The 11,476-nt window shown below is 37.2% G+C and overlaps 1 long non-coding RNA gene across 2 annotated transcripts; it reads left to right on the top strand.

Annotated features, from left to right (window-relative positions):
* Nucleotides 1-5,811: 5,811 nt before the first annotated feature.
* Nucleotides 5,812-10,976, top strand: LOC124165195. 2 transcript variants are annotated; one of them, XR_006866164.1, is made up of 3 exons: nt 5,812-6,014; nt 9,960-10,166; nt 10,874-10,976. It is a non-coding gene; the product is annotated as an uncharacterized LOC124165195 (long non-coding RNA). The 2 variants fall into 2 exon arrangements; XR_006866165.1 differs by lacking the exon at nt 5,812-6,014 and adding an exon at nt 9,535-9,593.
* Nucleotides 10,977-11,476: the final 500 nt, after the last annotated feature.

Genomic DNA, 11,476 nt, shown 5'->3' with positions numbered 1-11,476 from the left:
GCTGTAATAAGTATAATGCTTATCAAAAGCGACAATTAAAAAGCCACCAAATGTATGATTAAAGGTAGGTAATGGTTAAGATATAAAGCAAAACCTATAACTACAGCATCTCCGAATGTTTGTAAACCTAAAAAATTGCTAAGAAATGCAGAAGTGGAGTAAGTGAATCAAGATACAGCGGGAATAATAATGCAGATTAAAGGTGAAGAAAATGTAATAATTCTCGGTGAATTTAATGCCATCACTGACGATGTTTAAGATGGATGGTAAGCCGAGAAACAGGGATGATGTAAATCCAAAATGAAAGACTAACAAAGAACACAAGCTAGTGGTTTCGAATACAAAATAAAAATGATCATAGTCGAAGAAAAAGAGGAAAGTGATAGTGGACTTGATATATTCTAAGTTGATGAAATTCTACGAAGATGAAACGATTCATCGACAATAAAATGGACGGCAAAAGTGACCCTTAGACTTAAAACGACCGAGACTATGCCTCAATAGAGATGTTATGTCACCAAAAATAATAAAATAAAAACTTAAGAAAGCCGAGAAAAGTATTTGGTAGGCAGAAAATTAAGAAAATCGATATCAAGTGTAATTTCAGGAGGTAGAGGGGAACAAAATAGCATCGGATATGACCGAGAAATCAGGGGAAGAGAGTCAGAAACATTATCACCATAAAATATTACAGTGTAGTAAAACACAAGGAGTCAAGAATAGCATAAAACCAGTAAAACAAACACTGGAAGCAGAATAACCAGGTGTAGAAACAAAAAAGAAATAACCAGTAGAACAGCCCAGGCGAAGCGATTATAGGAAAAAAACGACTAACGGATGATACGATAGCGAAAATAAAACAATTAAAGAACTAGAAAATTGACGGTAAAAGTTACCTTAAGGCTCTCATCAGCGACAATGCTATTTCACCCAAAATAAAAAAATTAAAAACTGAAGAAAGCGGTGAAAAACATTTGGCAAGTAAAAAATTAAGAAAACTCGGTATCAAGTGTAATTTGAAGACGCAGAGTAGACCAAAGTAGCATCGGATGTGACCGAGAAATCAGAAGAAGAGAGTCAGAAACACTTGAGCAGTGGGCTATTGGAAGCAGCTGAAGAAGTTCTTGGGAGAAGGATAATCATCTTAATGGATCACGCAAAAAGTCTCGAATCTAACTGAGGCACCACTGAAGTACAAGAATACTTAAGCCGTGGAATTTCAAAGGAGAATAAAGAACGATATTTGACATAAAGTCAAGGAGGCCAGAGAAAAGCGGTCGAGGAATATGAAAACATCGTGCGCAAGGAAAATTAGAGGCTCGCTATGGGAATCTCTTCAAATTAATGAGCGTATGATGAATACCGTAAGTGACAAAAACGGAGAACTTTTGACTGATGACTAATAAAAACGAAGAGATGGATTGAATATCTGAATGAGACGTGTATAGAAGGGCGACTAACTTAGTACGAAATCAATTTAAATGAATATCGAATATTATACATTAAGGTGTAGCATAAGAATAGCATTAAACTAGGGAAAAAAACATTGGAAGAGGTCGACCAGTTTCTCGCCAAATTCCTTTAGTCTTTATCTTCCTTGAATAATTTGACGCAGCAGTAGTGTGGATTGGAGTTCCATGCTTATAATTTTGAATGAAGTTAATTAACAATGGCATATGAATGATCCACAATTCGTTTAAAAACACCAAGTAGGGGTAGGGCCAACATTATAGGGCCCAGCTATGAAGAATCAAGTATTGGGAGAAAAGTCAAGTGATCTGAGGCGGTGTTATTTCTCCCGTAATTTTCATAGTTTACAACTAAAAAGGCACCGATTACATCCAAGAAAAAATTGGGAGTTTACATGGATGAATATGCACGAGGAGACATGATTAAAATATTTGTAAAATAGAAAAACATTCTAGTAAAGCTGGGCAGAGCAAATACCAATGCCATCTGAAAATCACCATCAAATACTAGAGTGTAGCAAACGGCAGGAAGTTAAGAATAGAATAAAACTAGTGAAAGAAAGATTGGAAGAGGTCACCAGTTTAAATATTTCGGAGGCAGAATAATCAATTGTAGAAACAAAAGAGAAATAATCAGTTAGACAGCCCAGGGCAAAAATACACTTCAGAAAAAATAAAGCATCAATTTGCTTAGAAAAGCAGGAAATTTTATGATGAAAATTAAGTTTGGAAATATTTTATCAGAACATACAATTCGAGTATGCTTCTCTATGGCAATGAATCATGGGCAATGACAGCAGTGAAGAAACTGATGGGTATTATTCGGCTGTATGAAAATGAAATGCATCGTTCGAGTGAGGACTGCGGGATTCCTCAGAAGAGTGGGAGAGAATAGAAGCCTAGTCAATACTTAAAGTGGAATACACACCATTGCAATCGAACATATCTTGAAAAACTGATCTTGATGTTCTAAGGAAGTCAATCCTCGAATGACAAGTGGTTGGTAAGAGCGGAAAAGTAAGACGTTTGATTTCGTATTTAAGAAACCAAAAATGAAGGATATGAAAGAGCATTTGAGAGACCGTGGCATGTTTAAATGCTAAAATGAACCTCGCAAAATTCACCTGAACTACGTAAAATTAAAACAGCTATAATTCCTCTTCGCCTTCATAGTCACGGATATTTATACCAGTAAACAGCTGAGAATTCGTAGCGCAAAACACTATTATGAAATAGGAAATGATGAAATATCATCATAAAAATTATCGCAGAAGAAGTTAATTTTTGCGCACCGCACAGGATTTAGTTCTTAATTAGTTACTAACAGAGATATAGAGAAGTCAAATATTTATGCATTGGAATATTCAGAGGCCTATCATATGAAGTGAATGATATTGACTCACCATATTTCTTCAGTCTTCCTCTTCCTTGAAACCTCTTCGCAAATGCCCCATTCAACCCTAACCGTTTCACGGAACTGATCCGCCACCCCTATTCAATGGAGGACCTGAAAAGAAAAGTTCGCGTTAAAGGCTGACAATATTCACGCGACAAAAATATACACTTTACATGGAGCATAACTTAAAGATTATGTTGATATTAAAGGCTACAACAAATTATCATACTAACGACTCCAAAGGTGAAGTAGGTTGAAAAAATAAATTGCCAAGTGAAGTGCTGCAAATCCAATTAAGACCTCCAATATTCTATTACTTTTCCTCATCATCAAAATTATATGATAAATTATTGCGGAGTGGTTCCGGTGAGGCTGGTGCTTGTATTAACGAAATAAGTTAACTGCAATTTCCTAGGTTCAAATAACAAGGACTTTTTAAAATACCTCGTTGAAACATTAATTACTTACGTGGAATAACTCGGCATTCAGGTACCAATTATGGTAAAAGCATGAATAAGGGATCCTAATGGCTAACAACTAAAGAAATCGCGGATAGAAGCTTCACTTTGAAACGTAATGTTCTCTCACAATCAACAACGAAGCAGCGTGGCTGGCATGAAATACACTGCTCCACGTCTAATGTAAATATCTTATACCTACAGTCAACGCGATAAAATTCATCATTTTGACGTTCGTCAAAATAGTAACTAACCTGCTGAAGTAATAGAAGTAAGCTATCAGAGATCATTACGGATCATAATTACTGCAATCAAATCGATATATTTGATGTTCTATAAACCTCGATAAATGTAAAGATAAAACTACCTACTCATTTCAAATGTCGACACATCATAACAGAATGTAATTAACACATATTCCTAACGAATGTTGATGCTTTGTCAAAGGTCAAACGAATTGAATGATCGAATATTCGTTATGGCAATAAATCTAGTATTATGGAATTTCGTCCAATGACGTCCAACATCCAATTTTCACAAAAAAATTATTTCAATTCAAAAGTCACAGGATTAAGAATGAAAACAGTATGGCTTTAATCCGAGAGGAGATTTCCCTATCACTAGCGTTCTTTAAAAAAACTACTCCGTCACTAATATTAACTTCGGGCACATGGTAATAAAATTTGGAATATGGAGGTAGTTGGCGTTATAAATATTTTGACTCAACATGTATGCCACTCTAATCTCGATAACTGAATGGAAATGAACAAATTGCATTTGCGAAGGATCCTACACTTTAAAGAATACATTGAAAGTGCATTGAAAATAATATGAAAATGAATCACCAAACAAGTAATTAAGGTACTCACCTCTTAATCCCAACAGAGCTTGCCGCGAACTGAAGTCCAGAAAAGGAGGGAGGGGACGTTCCGACACTACGTCAGCCACGTGACGTGTGCCTGTGACGTCACGATGATTTCGAACCGATTTATTTATTTAATCAACAAAAAACCGAAAAAAAGCGCTGAATATCTTAGATGTGGGTCCTTTGAAATTTTATCCAATGAAGTACATCAATAAATACGGTAATATTTTTTATTATAATTAAAAAATTAATCGCGCGGAAAATCAATAAAACGTTCGGCCAATAAGATTCGTTCGTATGATTCAGCTATTATACAAAAATAGCGCGGAAATTCTCAAGCGGCCAACGGTCGAAACACACGTGATCTATGTTCCAGAATTTTCTAGGCATGTGTGAAGGTCATTAGGTACGTTTGCAAAACACGTCACCGCATTACGAATAACAGTACACCAACGGTCCGCATTCAACTGTCGTCCGCAAAGCAGCACCTCCCCTTCCCCTTATTTACGAAGAAAGCACCAACCGGCCTTTCGGCAGAGTCACACTTCTGAATGTTTTCAATTTGTTGAATTCATTTCCTGGACTGTTTTAAACGTTCCTTCGTTCGTTGAAGTCACCGTCTCATTATGCCTAAACGAGGATGGAGAGCGATTATACGACGTACATATCAACAGAAATACTTAGAAGAAATGCAGCGGTTTTGACTGAGGTAAGTGAGCACAAGTAATTTTTATGAGATAGTGAACAGAGAAAGTAATTCTAATCATGATTGTCCTCAAGCATTAACATGTTACTAATGTAGCTCACCATGTAAACTTACTCCATACGACAGTGATTAGCGGAGATATTTAGTGAGTTCGCGAGCGATAAGAGCATTGCTAATCCCACTATGCGATTTGTACATATGGGATAAGTATTTATGTGTTCTCAATAGCGCATAAAAATCTCTCCTTTACGATCCATTATTTGTCACAGATGTTTCAAATTTATCGAATATTTAAGTATGAAAACCACACTGAGCATTAGTAGTTTCAATTCAATCATGGTTCAATGCATTGCTTAGATTAATACTCCTTCTCTACGCATTATTTCGGTGGTAAAGATTCCATGAAACGGAAATGTTCTATCCATTTGTCCGTTGTAAGTCAGCTGCGAATGGGTCGATAATCTCATAATTGCTGCCTTAAGTTTAATCGCAAAAAAGCATTTAAAAAACACCCAAAAATATTTTCCATTTTTTGTTAATTAGCCGAGCGTAAACAATTAAATCTGGACAGTGCAAAACAGAGCTTTCAATTGCTTCGAAGATCTTCAGTCTTCTATGTGATCTATGCTTTTCAATTAAGTCCGCAATGTGATCATCTTCTTCCACTATGCCACGGATATCGATAAAATATCGAAGACTTGCATGCTCGCTTTTACATTTGTTCATTTATAATGGCGTTAGTTAGTAGCTATCAAACCTTTCTTGGCCTCAAGGTAGTGTCGCTAACTAAGCCTGAATAATTATGGCATTATACTTTAATGTACACGCCGATGAAATTAGTAGCTCTTGATTGAATTATAAAAATAACATAGTAGTATTTATTTTTCTGGTCATTCGCAGATTCGTTTCCCTGATTGCAGAGTTCAACTTGGGCCAACGGATGGAGTAACCTGATGCCGTCTTCTTTATACAAAGAGATTGCTAAATGGTTCATTACGAACCAACTGAAGATATAAGTCACCAGCGAAAGTTACCACTTCAAGGATAGCGTAATGAAGGACAGATGAAATTGATTTCTTCCGTGAAGGATCTTGGTCTTCATCTTCGAATTTTACACAAGGTAAGTCATGTCGTTATGATTTCATCATTAGATTTAATCATTTTGTAACGACTCAAATTAATTATCTTTGATATAGCAAATTTTGTTCTTCAGTAAAGGCATAAAAACTGGCATCTTGAGTAGGTTTAAACATATTTTAATTTAATACAAATTTTTGTTTTATTTTCCCCGAAATAAAACCATTGTCGACTAGAATTATTACGGATTTTAGGCTTCAATTCTTGGCGCCAGCAGGCATGCCTATTCGAAGTTCTGTGTTTGTAGAGGTTAAAGTGAAGGAGATTTCGCAACAGATCATCGAAGCCACAATGATGCGACACTAACATTCTTGCAAATTTCAAGAAAAAGCTGTACGGAAATAATCAATGAATTTCAACTTCAACACAAGCCAAGTTCATTGGTATTAGCTTGGTCACCTTTACTAGAGGGAAATTTCAATTGACAAATTGAAACTAAATGAGTTTATGGATTGTAATCAACGCGTTTCTGCATGGGAATATTTCTGAATGTGTAATTCAGTCTTTGCCAGCGTGGTTTGCTTATCGGTATTGTGTTCATTAATGATAATGGTCGTAGTCAACAAAAGCTGAAGGGATAAAAATTCGTACGCCTCATAACTTTTAAACATGAGATTAGCCGACTAAGTATTCTGTCAATATATTAGAATATTCTTTCGCAACTCACGAGTTATGTCAGTACAAGGGGAACGGTGTCGTGGTTTACTTCAGCTTTCAAACTGTTTCGATTTTTCGGTAAACTACACGACGAAGGAAAAATATGGAGAGGGGTTATCTTGGATAAAAAAGTGAACGAAGCAAATGTGGCAGAAATATTGAATTAGCACGTATGGCTTGCGTTTTGTCTGAGATTTACACGGTCGGCACGCAAGGGATCAAATCAAGGTACATACCATGAAACACGCAAAAGAATAGGTTTAGATTATAGCGAGTCATACGGTTACTGGTCCACGTAGGTTTGCACATTCATGTTTATAAAGCGCAGTGGGAAGTGGAGAAGAAGCTTATCTACTTCTACCAACCAAACACCTTTCTCACTTCAACTCTCTTTTCCAAAGAGGTGATTCAGTTGTTCTTTTCTATCCGACCCTGTTTTCACTGAACAAAAACCTTTTTGAGAACTTAGTGTACACGACACTGATTGCATTTTCAGACACTTTACAGATTAAAAACAGTTATAAATGGCGTATCAGTATGGGGTGTAAAATCAAAGCATTGGATCATTACGAATCTCTATACGAGCATTAGGAATATTCATCCCAAGGCATCTTAAATCAACTTAGTCGAACCTGTAGAAATTGGTGGCCAGATCACGCGATAGCGAAAGAGCAGTACTAGGAAATTTATACCTATTGAACTAATATGAAAATCCTTTTTTATTCACCCCGCCATACTACAAAAAACGATAGCACCAACATTCAAAGACACTCTACGAATAAACTCCTGAAATATTTTTCATTTTTAGGAGACTCCGCGAATTGGGTCAAAGAATTTTCCTTCTCCTCAGAAAAAATGGAGCGATATCACTTCTGTTTAAAATTATTTTATGCAAAAATTGTTTAACCTCCATGTTGAATAAAACTGCAAGAGGAGAAGAAGACTCCCTACCTTCTACTTGCTTCCAGGTCCATCGACGACAGAGCTCAGCTTTAAAACAGCGACACCCCAAAATACTTATATTCATAAGCACTTCACATTGAACACAACACTGACAATGAATTATTTGTTGGAACCTTGACACTTTCACTTCACTCTTTAGCCGATGAGTAACACATTCTGGTATCTTCACATAAATCCAAGAGACATGCACACTGCTTTCATCGTGATGAAGAGCCATTTATTATTATCCAAACGTTGAGGAAAAGGCTCGAAGAGATCGTTGGCAACTTGATTTTAGAATTGCACTGTCAATCACTGAATTAATTGAATTGTTCACTCCACCTTTTGTACACTGTAAAAAGAACAAGAAGTAGCTTTAAGATATATCACTAAAAATTTGGTACTGATGAAAGGAACAGTTCTTAATCATTATACTCGGAAGTAACATGGAGTCGAAACCAAGGATGTGGGTACAAAAACTCCAATAATTGTGTCCAAATAATTTTCCAAAGAATGTTTCCTACTTGATCAAAAATAATGAACAATTATGATTAAATTTGTAGGTTATCATGGATTAATAGGTTATTTACGAGAATAGGACTTACCCGTACCCTTCTGCGAGGGAGGACACACCTTACCCTATCCAAATTGCTGTGAGACTCAAACTTCACTAGGTATGATGGAATGAGGAATTGGGGGGAAACCCAAGTGACGCACTGCTTCTAACATACAGTCCTGAGAGGTAAAGAGGGCGGGGAATCACTTAGGATATCAGGGGAGGTTGCCGTGAACAAATAGCTCAAGTCAGAGTCAAAATTGTCGGCCTGATTTCGAGTCCAAGTGCATCGCGAAGGCGCTCGGTTGGCGCGTCGTAGGGTGGAGAGCTGGTTGTTAAGGGGAGGTATTGAAGGAGAAGGAGAGGGGATGGGGGAAAGGGAGTGAGGGCGCCACAAAAGAGACGCTCAGTAATCCTCTCCTGACGTCACGCACTTAGGTTACGAGGTACGCTTTACTGCGTATAGTCGCAGAGTGAGCTCTTATGTTAACTTAACTGTGTTAAAGCAAATGAAATTACAAGTACGAGTGAACACGTGAATCAATGAACCAAATCCCCTGATATGGACGTATATTATGCCATTATGCGTAATATTACAATGACCGTGCGGTTCGGGAGCGGTGGTCCTCTTGCATGCTGCAAGATGGTGATTAATCATCCCCTGCCAAACATCCGAAAAGTGGCACGCAGAGAATTATGTTGAATTAGAAGATTTAGAACATCTTTTTGATCTTCCTGATTTAATATTCTGTACATGAGCATTGGTTATTTTTTAATTATTCTTTGTATGTTCTTTCTCATTACCGAGGGCTGTTTTTTTATACCTCCAATGGGTCATGACTAAAAGAAAAAAACAAAAATCATTTCATTGCTAAACAATAAGTACACATTTGCTTCATTTTCGATGCAATGGCCTCGGCGAAGGTTGTTCTCCATAGGACGTTGCTGCGAATGCCTTCCAATGATTTTACCGCTTTCCTGAATCTAATCGTCCGCTTAAAAGCGCTTTTTCCTAGCCAAATTGTCACTCCGCGAATTATGCAAGTCAAAAATCGCAAGTTCATCATTGGACGGAGGGTTGTCGTAAACGCCCCATTGAAATTGCTCAAAGAACAGTTGGGTAGCACAAGCGTTTAGGGCACGGGCGGTGTCATGTATCAGAACACTTACAGAATTTTAGCACGTCTCTTATTTTATTTTGAATGGCTCCGCGCAATCGACCAAGTATTTGCATTTATCGTTAAACCCGGCAGAATGAAATCAAAAAGTAACACGTCTCATTTGTCCCAAAACAAAGAAGCATAATAATTCGATTGTTTGAAGATCGCCTGAGTTTCATTTAATTGCTTGGTGATTTTTAATGCCTCCATTGCTTATGCTGTATCTTTCTTTCAGGTGTCATATGTCGTAAGTATGTTATACGTCTCAACCTTGGCCACAGTTGATTTTTTTATATATCTCTTTTAAAAGCATAAAGGACAAGAAATTTCAATTCCCATTCATCAAATTTCGTTCTTGTTGCTCCATGGTTCTCACAACGCGAGAGAATCAATGGCTGTGATATTGTTAATGAGGCTTGCTACTAGCCTTAAACGGACAACTTATGTTCTCAGATGACTGAGCTTGTGGTAAGGAGGGTGTGGAGTTGCCCGCTGCCTGCAGTACCCTTCCTCCATCCATGCAATAGATTGAAATGGCACTCAGCGTCCAAAAGAACGGAAGGGCTGGCGGGCGCAGAGTCACCGATCGCTTTCTACCTTCTCCCTTCCTCAGATCCTGCATCCGAGCCAGTGGTCGCCAAAGTGGACCTGCTATCTCCCCATGTCCAACTGAGAGAACATCTGTGGCCCAAGTCCAGGACAGCGCGGCTTGCGATGGTGTTGGGGAACAGATGGTGTTTCTGGAATGAGCGGGTGATGGCCATTGGGCAGGCGGACGGATGAGGGAAAAATCGTTCTTTTCATCAAATTCTAATCTCAGGTAGTCTACCATGATACTCATACTATCTGAGCGCTACTTAATCTTAAAATTTAGAGTAACTTCTTTTCACACGATTGAATATATTTTTCATTGGTCATCATGTGATTCTAATATGACTTGATGTCCATTGGTCTTCTTCTTTATAAAGTTATTTTAGAGTCACATGTGAGGTAGGTGCTCGAGACAAAATTATTCCAAAATTCACAACATCGTCGAAGTTAATATCTGCCACATGTTTCTGAAAGAAAATTTCTACGCGACCTAGCCAATATAAGATAACATGAAATACTTAAAATTCCAATTTGATATAGCATAAAACCTACTTTATTAAATCATTCTAAATTTCATCTTACGCCCATTAAGTACCATATATTTCTCTCCTATCTACCTTCCTTCAGCGGCATCTTGTCTCTCTTTTATTCTCTAATTACTAAGTCTATTAGTTGAGAAAATAAATGATTCAATCAATAATATAAATAATAAATGTTCAATTACTTCCTGAAAAATGCGCATGTGGCCATAAAACAATTGGTGTGGCAATGGGAACTTATGGGAACTGCTCTCCACGATTGAATTTAAACATATATTGTAAATTATCTCAATGACCTGAGCCTTATTGTCTAGGCTATAACAAAAAGGACGAGTTTTTTCAATCATAAAAGATTGTTATAATGTAGTGGACTAATTCCGATTTATTTAAAACACAGCACCTCACAAATAGCATCACCATGAAATCCGCTGTACGAATAATGCAAAGGACAACGAGAGCGCGACGCAAGACAACACAGCGGACACTCTACGCCATCTATTCACCAGCCCTGATCCTCATCACACGGTGGTCTATTTGGGGGTTTTATCGGCTTCCCTTAAGTTTCGGACGAATACCATATCACAAGGCATCACGGAAGAAGAGAGTTCCAGATGATTTTGACTTAACCATGTTTGCCACATTGTCACTAATAAATGTATTAAATAATAATAACTTATTGACTAGGCTTGACGACGAATAGATACTGTAGCGAGATATTTATCTATTGTAGCTTAATTAATGAGGTTCATGGATCAATTTTTTGGCAATGCCCAAGTTTGCTGTAAAATATTCTAACGATAATTTTTGTCGATGCCATAATTTGAGCCATTAGCATTTGTAACAACCCATCAGAATCACTTACTTGATTTTAGAAAATTAAATGTATAACAATATTTTAATAATAAATAAAGTGAAAACATCAGCCACTATGGAGGAGCAGCAGAAAGAGTGAAGAGGTAAAGAAAAAGCAGTTCCATGGTAGTTCTATCAAGTCAGTATT

Source organism: Ischnura elegans, chromosome 9 (assembly GCF_921293095.1).
Source record: "Ischnura elegans chromosome 9, ioIscEleg1.1, whole genome shotgun sequence".
Taxonomy (NCBI): Eukaryota; Metazoa; Arthropoda; class Insecta; order Odonata; family Coenagrionidae; genus Ischnura; species Ischnura elegans.
Note: the sequence above shows the minus strand (reverse complement) of the source record. Positions and strands in the feature narration are given on the sequence as shown.